General features: G+C 39.7%; 1 pseudogene; it reads right to left on the reverse strand.

The window, feature by feature from the left end:
- Positions 1 to 1,565: 1,565 nt before the first annotated feature.
- On the reverse strand, positions 1,566 to 1,665 carry LOC127089222 (uncharacterized; annotated as a pseudogene).
- Between the last annotated feature and the right edge of the window lie 9,562 nt (positions 1,666 to 11,227).

Raw genomic sequence — 11,227 nt, forward strand, 5'->3', positions numbered from 1 at the left:
TTAATGCTTTGTTTTATTACTTATTTATATTATCTGCCTGGGATGAGTCTGTTTATGCATGATATATATTTTTGTTTGTTTAGCATGTCTGGCTAATTCGCCTAGATATCGGTATGTAAAGTAAGCGGAATAAGGGATCAAGACTAAGTCGGTCTAATTAAATTTAAAATTAAAATCAATCTTTTTACGGTCTCAATTTACAGGTTTAATAACAAGAATTTTTTACAAAAGTAAAAGACATAAAGAAGTTAAAATCAATAGAGCGAGAGTTTGAGGTTTTAACTGGACAGTGTAAATTAGGCATTAATTCTAGATCAGGGCGAGAGCAAGTTTTAGAGTTAATTAAATTCTGACCTTTTCCAAAAAGTATTTTTAAAGATTGAATGTGAGGACGAGAGTTAAGCATTCGGGTTTAATTGTATAACCTAAGTCAACAGAGCGAGAGTTTGAGATAAGGGTGTTTAAAACGGTCAGTGTTTTCTTAAAAAGAGTTTCTGCAACTTTATTGCTTTCAAAAAGTGGTTTTTGACTTAATTATAAGTGACAGCTACATTAACATAAAATCATGGTTTATTCAACAGAGCGAGAGTTTGAGATAAAACCTTTAATCAATAAAGTTAACTGAAACGATTTATTTTAAAACCAAGAAACCGACAAAGAATTGATTCCCTAATTACGACGAACTACATACCGATATCCGCTTTATTAATATTTAATCTAGATCTTAGTTTAGTTTTTAGCTTCGCCCCCAAACAATCAACCATTATTCACCTTAGCTTTACGAAGTAACCTTAGATAACGATATATCGATTCATAAGTCCCTGTGGGATCGATATCTTTTAAAACTACGCGATAGAACTGTGCACTTGCAGTTTGTACCCCAAATTCGACTCATAAAGTCGCGACCAAGTTTTTGGCGCCGTTGCCGGGGACTTTATTTAATCGATATCGTAACTCTTCCGTTACGCTGTAGAGACTAAGGTTTCTTTTTCTTCTATTCTTTCTTTCGTTGATTTGTATGCCACGCACTCGCTCACAAGGCGAACCGCTCTATTTACGAATCAACGATATCGAACTATATCTCCGAGTCTTACGACGAATTCGGGAATATCGTGCTGCAAACAATCTCCCTCCTATAGAACTTCCTGATTTCAAAAACCTTTTTCCTTCGATAACCGAGATGGCAGAACCAGCTCGTGCTCTTAGAGATTACGCCGCTCCATCGCAAGATGAGCCGCATTCAAGTATTGCTCCGCCCGCAATCGAAGCAAACAACTTCGAACTTAAACCTTCGCTGTTGCAGGCGGTGCAACAGAACCAATCCTCTAGAAATCCTACCGAGGATCCAAACCTTCATTTATCCGTATTTGTCCAATACGCTGATACTGTTAAAGCTAATGGTGTCACTTCAGAGGCAACTCGACTTCGTCTTTTTCCTTTCTCATTAAGAGATAGCGCTAGAAGATGGCTTCAATCTCTCCCTTCCAACTCAGTCACCACATGGAACGAGTTGAAGAAAGTTTTTCTTGCCCGATACTTTCCGCCAAGCAAAACAGCTATGTTAAGAGCCCAGATAAACGGATTTAAACAGAAAGACAACGAGTCTCTTTTCGAAGCATGGGAAAGATACAAAGACATGATGAGACTTTGCCCACACCATGGTTTGGAAGACTGGTTAGTAATTCACACATTTTATAATGGTCTCTTATACAACACAAGGTTAACAATAGACGCCGCTGCAGGTGGTGCATTAATGAACAAACCTTATGCTGATGCTTACCAGCTTATCGAGAGCATGGCCCAAAACCACTATCAGTGGGGAACCGAACGAACAACGGTGGAAAAACCTCAAACGAAAACTGGCATGTACGAGATAAGTAACCTTGATCACGTTAACGCAAAAGTGGATGCTTTGGTCCAGAAAATTGAAAGTTTAAACGTATCACCTCCAGCCGCCGTGGTTGCTATAACTCAGAATTGCGAGGTCTGTGGAATCCAAGGCCACACTCCTACGGACTGTCAACTCTTGACAGGAATCCAAGCAGAGCAAGTAAACTATGCTCAAGGAAGCCCCTATTCGAACACCTATAACTCAAATTGGAAGAACCATCCAAACTTTTCATATAAGAGCAATAACGCTTTGTACGCACCTGGACAGTCTCCAAATCAAGCCCCAGCTATACCTCCGGGATATCAGAAACCGAACCCATCCATGCCTAACAATAACGCCCCTAGGAAATCCAACTTGGAAATCATGATGGAAAACTTTATAGCTTCCCAACAACAAACCAATAAAGATTTCTTAAACCAGAATGTACACACTGGCGAACAACTTAAACAACTAGCAAGCAAAGTAGATGCCTTGGCTACCCATAACAAAATGCTGGAAACACAAATATCACAAGTAGCCCAACAACAAGCACCTACTGCTGCCCCAACTGGTACATTCCCTGGACAGCCCCAACCTAACCCGAGAAGCCACGCTCATGCAATTATATTAAGAAGTGGAACGGAAGTGGAAGGACCGTCTGATCCAAGGATAGAAAACCAAAACCCTGAGAAATCAACTGAGGAAAGTGAACCTAAGGAAAAGGAAGAGAGTAATAAGGAAACCCTAGAAAAGAAGGAACCTTATGTACCTCCACCACCTTACAAACCACCTATACCTTACCCTCAAAGGCTTGTTAAAACCAAAGATGCGGGCCAATTTAGAAAATTTGTTGATCTCCTTAAACAATTAAACGTTACAATTCCGTTCACCGAAGCTATTACGCAGATGCCCTCATATGCTAAATTCTTAAAAGAAATCCTTTCTAATAAGAGGAAACTTGAGGATAGCGAAACCGTTACACTCCCTGCCGAATGTAGCGCTATAATCCAAAACATGCCCCCTAAACTCAAGGATCCAGGTAGTTTCTCTATACCCTGTCACATAGGAAAATTTGTCATCGACAAAGCCTTATGCGATTTAGGAGCCGGAATTAGCGTTATGCCTTTATCCATATGTAAGAAACTGGAAATGGGAGAATTAAGACCAACCAAAATGTCTGTGCAACTAGCAGATCGTTCCATCAAATATCCTGTAGGAATCCTTGAAAACGTTCCCGTACGCATAGGTCAATTCTACATTCCCACTGATTTTACAATTATGGACATTAGAGAAGATGATATTACACCCATTATACCGGGAAGACCATTCTTAGCAACTGCCGGTGCAATCATAGACGTAAAACGAGGACGACTCACCTTCGAAGTAGGTGAAGAGAAAATCGAATTCATTCTTTCCCAATTCTTGAAAGCACCTGCAATAGAAGATACATGTTACTTCATGGATATCATCGATGAATGCATAAAAGAAGCAGAGTTAGAAGAAGACAAATCATCTGACTGCCTTGTAGAAGACAGATCTAACCAATGTTTAGCAATAACACCGGATCCTACGCAATGTCTTAACAAACCAACCCCTGACCTGAAAACACTTCCCAAAAATCTGAGATATGAATTCCTAGACTTAGAACTTGAACGACCTGTGATAGTTAATGCAGACCTAGGAAGACTCGAAACAGAAAAACTCCTACATATCTTAAGGAAGTATCCAACCGCACTAGGGTACCACATCACCGATCTTAAAGGAATAAGTCCTTCTATTTGTATGCACCGCATCATGTTAGAAGAAGACTGTAAAACCTCTAGGGAACACCAGAGAAGACTAAATCCGATCCTGAGTGAGGTAGTAAAGAAGGAAATAACCAAGTTATTGGAAGCAGGTATTATATATCCTATATCTGATAGCAAATGGGTTAGTCCTGTGCACGTTGTACCAAAGAAAGGAGGCATAACCGTTATTGAAAACGAAAAAGGGGAAACTATAACTAAACGAATCGAATCAGGATGGAGAATGTGCATTGATTATAGGAAACTAAACAAAGCAACCCGAAAAGATCATTTCCCTTTACCATTCATTGACCAAATGTTAGAACGATTAGCAAAACATTCACATTTCTGTTATCTAGACGGTTATTCAGGCTTCTTTCAAATACCAATTCACCCTGATGACCAAGAAAAGACAACGTTCACGTGCCCTTTTGGTACCTTCGCTTATAGACGAATGCCGTTTGGTCTGTGTAATGCCCCTGCAACCTTTCAAAGATGCATGATGGCAATTTTCGCCGACTTTCTCGAAAACATCATGGAAGTATTTATGGATGACTTTTCTGTATACGGACAAAGTTTCGAAGAATGCCTTGAAAACCTGGAAAGAGTTCTTGAGCGATGTGTAAAAGTAAACTTAGTACTTAATTGGGAAAAGTGCCACTTTATGGTACAAGAAGGAATTGTTTTAGGACACATCATCTCGAACAGAGGAATTGAAGTAGACAAAGCCAAAATAGAGGTAATCGAAAATCTTCAACCCCCAAGAACCGTGAGAGAAGTACGAAGCTTTTTAGGACACGCCGGTTTTTACCGACGATTCATCAAAGACTTCTCTAAGATAACTAAACCTTTAACCGGACTGTTGATGAAAGATGCCGAATTCATATTCGACGATAACTGTTTAAAAGCATTTCAAACGCTTAAGCAAGCATTGATCTCCGCACCCATAATGCAGACACCAGACTGGAATGAACCATTCGAAATAATGTGCGATGCCAGCGATTATGCTGTAGGTGCTGTTTTAGGACAACGAAAGGATAAAAAGCTTCACGTTATATATTACGCAAGCAGAACCCTGGATGAAGCGCAAATGAATTACGCCACTACCGAGAAAGAACTCCTAGCAGTGGTATTTGCGCTAGATAAATTTCGTTCTTACTTGGTCGGAGCTAAAATAATAGTTTACACTGATCACGCTGCTATCAAGTACCTTTTAACAAAAAAGGATGCTAAACCTAGACTCCTAAGATGGATCTTGTTGCTACAAGAATTCGACTTAGAAATCAAGGACAAGAAAGGAACTGAAAACGTAGTAGCAGACCACCTCTCTAGACTTGAGAACCTTGAACCGGAAAGAACATCAATTAATGATGATTTCTCGTATGACAAACTTATAGCTACTTTGGAAGAGAACAACTCCGACATGCAAGTAGAAACCACCTTAGCTATATCTGCCACACCATGGTACGCTGATCTCGTCAATTATTTAGCTGCCGGAATAGTTCCACCTACTTTATCTTACCAGCAGAAGAAACGATTCTTCTACGACATAAAACACTATTACTGGGATGATCCCTTACTTTTCAAAAGAGGCCCCGATGGTATTTTCCGTCGATGTATACCCGAAGAAGAGGTAGAAAATATAATCCAACACTGCCACTCCGCTCCTTATGGTGGACACACAAGTACATCCAAGACCTGCTCTAAAATCCTACAAGCCGGCTTTTATTGGCCAACTATATGGAAGGACGTACATGCGGCTATTAAGGAATGTGACAGATGTCAACGCACGGGAAACATATCTAGACGTGACGAGATGCCACAAAAAGGTATTTTGGAAGTAGAGATCTTCGACGTGTGGGGAATAGACTTCATGGGACCTTTTCCATCCTCTTTCGGTAACAAATACATACTCGTGGCAGTTGACTACGTATCAAAATGGATCGAAGCTGTAGCCTCCCCAACAAACGACACCCGAGTAGTAACTAGACTCTTTAAGAATATAATATTTCCGAGATTTGGCATCCCAAGAATAGTAGTCAGTGATGGTGGATCGCACTTTATATCCAAGGTACTCGAAAAATTATTATTTAAATATGGAGTGAGACATAGGATAGCGACACCTTACCACCCTAAGACCAGTGGACAAGTGGAAGTATCTAACAGAGAAATCAAGCAAATACTAGAAAAAACGGTCGCCACTTCAAGGAAAGATTGGTCATTGAAATTACCAGAAGCTTTGTGGGCATACCGAACTGCTTATAAAACCCCCATAGGGACGACCCCATTTAAGCTCATTTATGGAAAATCCTGTCACCTCCCGGTAGAATTAGAACATAAAGCCTATTGGGCTATTAGAAATCTGAATCTAAACTATAAAGCCGCCGGTGAAAAGAGAATCCTTGACATAAACGAATTAGAAGAACTCAGAAGAGACGCCTATGAAAATGCCAGAATCTATAAAGAAAGAACAAAACAATGGCATGACAAGCGTATATCAAGGAAAATCTTCAAGCAAGGCGACGCAGTCCTTTTATTTAACTCTAGACTAAAGTTATTCCCGGGAAAACTACGATCCAGATGGTCAGGACCTTTTCATATCACTAACATCTTCCCCAGTGGAGCAATAGAAATTAAAGGCAAATCCACAGAACCGTTTACCGTAAACGGGCAACGTCTAAAACACTATCATTATGCGGAAACCAATGGAGATTCGCAAATCCTACACTTAGACGAAATGCCCCCAGGACCTATAGATTATACTTAACAGTTTCTTTGTCGAGCTTGCGACATTTAAACAAAGCGCTTAGTGGGAGACAACCCACAATTATTTTCTTATTCTATTATTATCATTTTCCTATTTCTTCCTTAATTATTCTTTTAATTTCTGATTACTGATTTATTTTAATTCAAAAGAAAAAAAGAAAAAAAAAATAATAATAATAATAACTTTTTTTCTTCTTTCGGCATTTGGCCAAATCCTGACTAAAACCCATGTTTTCTTTTCCCTAGCTAACACTAACCAGATGGGACATTTTGATCGTATGGGTATCAAATTCAGAGGAATGGCTCAGAAACAAAAGTTTGAAGAACTAGCCACTAGAGAGATGCTACCTAGTTTATATGCTGATGATTGGGCTATGACTGCCCTTGGACTTAGACAAAGTGTCCTGTATTTGCTGAACCAGATAGGATGGGAGACATCCCCTATCCTGAGACATTTCACCACCTACCGGAGACTCACACTAGAATTCCTTAGCTCATTAATCTATCTACCCAGCCATGGAAAAGGAATTAGCAGAGGTTTTATCCAGTTCAGAATGTTCAATATGGAGTACCAATTTAATATTAGAGACTTTACCAATCTTTTGGGTTTTCCTACCTCCTTTGACACATTCACAGTAAGCCAGGAAGAACTTTTTGAACATAGAGAACTTGAACACTTTTGGGGTAAGCTGACTGGAAATGATGAGCCCGAAGAACATGAGTTTCTCTCTGGAAACATACACAACCCGGCCTTCCGCTATTTCCATAAGATCCTGACCCACACTTTATTTGGGAAGAAGCCAAATAGTACTTCAGTTTCACGTGATGAACTCTTCATCATATTTTGTGCTTCCCAGAACCGTCCAGTAAACGGTGCCACTTTTATGTTAGCTAATTTGGACCACCTTATCCAGGATGAGCGAGCACCCATTAGAATAGGCGGTTTGATAACTATGATAGGTAATGCTATTGGATTACGTCAGCCTATGCTTGACCTAAGCCCTTTTTGTGGCATTACTACTATGAGTATACCCTTCCTCTTCAACACTATGTTTATAGCAAACCTAGGGTCTGACGAGTTTGAGCTTATTATTGATAACCAGGTTCTTTGCCTATTCACCATGCCCGATCCTAGGACTAGCATTCATAACCGCAGTAACTGGCTCTATAACCTGAACGAAACTCCCACTCCTGCTAGATCCACTGAATCCATCCAGGACTATGAGATTTGTGATGACTATGAGACTTATGATGACCAGATCCCTCATGCTGAATCTGACCCTCAGACACCATCCGGCTATTATGATATTGACCCTCCTCCTCAGCCTGTTCAGACCGAAGAATCAGCCATATCCGACCTCCGGCATCATATGCCCGGAACTGATTATAACACCGCCATTGAAGCTTTGATGTCAGAACAAGACGCCCTCAGAGGAGAATTTACTAACATGAGACACGAAGTTCTAAGATACATGAGCAGTATGACAGATCAGTTTCACGAGTTGCTACATCGTGTTAACTCTTTTGCTCCTCCGGCCAGAGATCGTACAGAGGGATAGAATTTAGTTATTTTTCTAAGTTATTTAGTTTTAAGTTAGATTATTCATTAATGTTATTTGAATTCATGTTCACATTTATTTCTCTTTCATTTCATTGTTTTCCTTTCCTGTATTACATTATGATCATTTTATTGAAGCTGTTTATTTAATTTTATTATGCAATAGCTATTATGCTCTACTGTTGCTACCTATGACTTATTATTATACAAAGCAGATTAAGCGTGCACGATAAATTAAATTGCAGAATAAACCAATCATAAGCAAAACAAAACAAAATAAGTAACAAAAATAAAACCCTTTACCAAAGTGATTCTGTGAAACGCTACTGAAGCCTTGCCAAAATGGAATGTGTGACGAGCGTCACACAACCCATAACGGACGGCACACCAAGTGCCTGTTACGAACGTCACACCCCTGTGACGAGCGTAACACCCTTCAGACTAGTGAACGTTAAAGAGCCGTTGGAGACGAACGTTACACTTTTTTTTTTTTTTTACTTTCTACCTTCCCCATTAATTTCCATTCAACCACACTTAATTACTTTTCAACCACTTTTTCTTTCCAACTTCCAAATTCTTCTCCTATAAATACCCCTCCAAACCTCCCTTCATTCACCACAAACCATTCTCTCCTACCAAATACATTTCTTTTCTTTCCAAATCACCCCTTCAAAATTCATTCATCACAATGGCGAGAAATCAGAATCTTGGAAATATCATCTTCCGATCCGAAGATGAAAATTATCAAAGGGAGCAATTCGAGCGTTTCCAACAGCGAGGCGTCGTTTCCACCAGGTACCCCGATTTAACTTGTTTACAACAATTAGGATTACTCCAAGGTATCGAATGGATGCTCCGTCAAGCCAACTTAACCTTCCTTTGCACTCATAATCAACCCACCTACCCATCCCTAACCTTAGAATTCTTAAGTTCATACGACTACACCACTCCCGCCGGTGAAGACGAATTTTTAACCGGTACCGCAACCTTCCGTATGTTTAACACCGAGTACTCCTTAACCCAAAACCAATTGAGTACCATGCTACAATTCCCTATAGAAGGTCTGCTACACCCCAGAATCCCTCCAAACTCAAACTGGAACACAGTTGGCGTTTTCGGCCTTTTTAAGAAAATTTCCGGTATAGATACCTACAACTGGGAAGAGCTCCTTCTCTCCCATATACATAACCCCACTATCCGGTACTTTATCCGCATCTTGCAAAACACAGTTTTTGGAAGACCAAACAACAGCAAGGTCAACTCAAAGGAGCTATTCTTCCTCCAGTGCGTCTTCGAACCAGATACTCAGGTAAACGCCGCCTCCTTTCTATTTCATCATATCCGCACCTTATGTGCTAGAGGCCGGCAACCTTTTATAATTGGTGGATTAATCACCACCATAGCACTTGGCCTAAACCTAGGGGATAAACTCCAAACTTTAGAATCTCTACCTCCCCTATCTATGGATATCAGCTACTGTAGATCCAGCCGCTTGATTAAGAACAGAGTAGGCGGAGGATATTATCTTATGGTGAACAACCAGGCAGTCCCAAGCGTTGTTCTACCAAATATCGCCCTAACTGATGTCACAAACCCCGCCCGCCACCTCTATGATCTAAACGCTCCCGAAGCCACCGAGCCTTCACAAACAAACCCGCACACAGACGAGTTTGAAGCAATGGAGCAAGGTGATCATCCGCCTACACAACAGTCAGTCCCGCTCAACCCTTCCGGCAATGCAACTGGCCCATCCTCCCAACGTCGTCGACGAAGAAGGCCTGCAACCAACGACGACATCATAGATGCTATTGAGGGTATGCAGGCACAGAATGTCGAGATGATGCAGATAATGCATCAAATGCAATAACAACAGGATGCTAGGAATGCCATAACCGACCAGCGGTTTACTGAGTTGTTCAGCAGGTTCGACAACTTAGACTTACGTCAGAGATCACCAGGTCCAAGAACCAGAGGCGGAAGACAACCTTAGTTGTAGTTTCTCTTTCCTTTCCATATTGTATTTCATTTCCTTAAAACATTGGGGACAATGTTTATTTTAAGTATGGGGGGGAAACCATGTTCTTTCTATTTCCATTTCTTCAAGTATGTACCTTTCCTTTCATTGCTATTTTAATTATTATTTATTTATTATAAAAAAAAAAAAAAAAATCTATTATCTTAAGTTAAGTCCCGAGTGTGAACAAAATTTCCATTATCTATTCCCTCAAACTTTCATGAGCCACAACAACAAAAATTCAACACCCAATAAGTATAAAGGTTGCTCATCTTATCGATCTTGAGTCGAATCAAGACAAAGACTACTACCGCCAAACACTCTAAACGAACCTCAACACGTTAGATCAGGATAAGTACCTATTATACCAATTCCTTGAACTTTTAGTTTTATAGTAACCCCAAAGTAGTTTATACGAGAAGTCAGCACCATCTTAATAGCAAACTACGTGGAGAGCCGATGAATATAAGTGGATGTTTCCCAAAGTAACATAAAAAAAAAAAAAATATATATATATATATATATATATATATATATATCAGGAAATGCACTAATTAAGTTAGGTGATCCTTACCAGATCATTTAATCTAAAGGTTGCAGATCATACAAAAGCATAATATAAAAGATCCATTATGAGTTGGTTCAGCAGGTATCTGGTACTGAACTTGGTAGGGCGGACTACGGTTCGATCCCCCGCAATTTGCAATGGACTGAATAACGAAGTTATCCGATTTATGTACCAGAACTTCCAGCTAAAAGGGAATCATAATCACTAACCGGTTACTCCACTATGTGCGCGAAAAGATAAAGGGCTTAATGTGATTTCGCTAGAATGAAAACGGGTGAAATAAGAGTAAAGGAACTAGGATAGCTATCATAGTGTACTTGAACTGATTTGCATAAGGTGGGGTTGTCTAGGTTGTGACGGTGGTTGTTGATGCCAAGATTTAACTCAAGTTGCTTCTAAACAAAATCCACTTGCAACCTATTACGAATTGATGTGTGTTTTGAAATTTCATCTGGCTAAATTTCTAAAACGAGTTCTATACTGAATTTTGCTTGAGGACAAGCAAAGATCTAAGTATGGGGGAGTTTGATAACACGAAATTATATCATATTTTTGGACTTAATTCAATCAAATTTTATTATTATTTATTTCAGTTCACTTCATTTTATAAGATATTACGCGGTATTTTCTTCCTATTTGTCTCAGGTGGTTTATTTCGAAGCATTAG

This window comes from Lathyrus oleraceus, chromosome 5, assembly GCF_024323335.1.
Source record: "Lathyrus oleraceus cultivar Zhongwan6 chromosome 5, CAAS_Psat_ZW6_1.0, whole genome shotgun sequence".
In the NCBI taxonomy this organism is placed as follows: domain Eukaryota; kingdom Viridiplantae; phylum Streptophyta; class Magnoliopsida; order Fabales; family Fabaceae; genus Lathyrus; species Lathyrus oleraceus.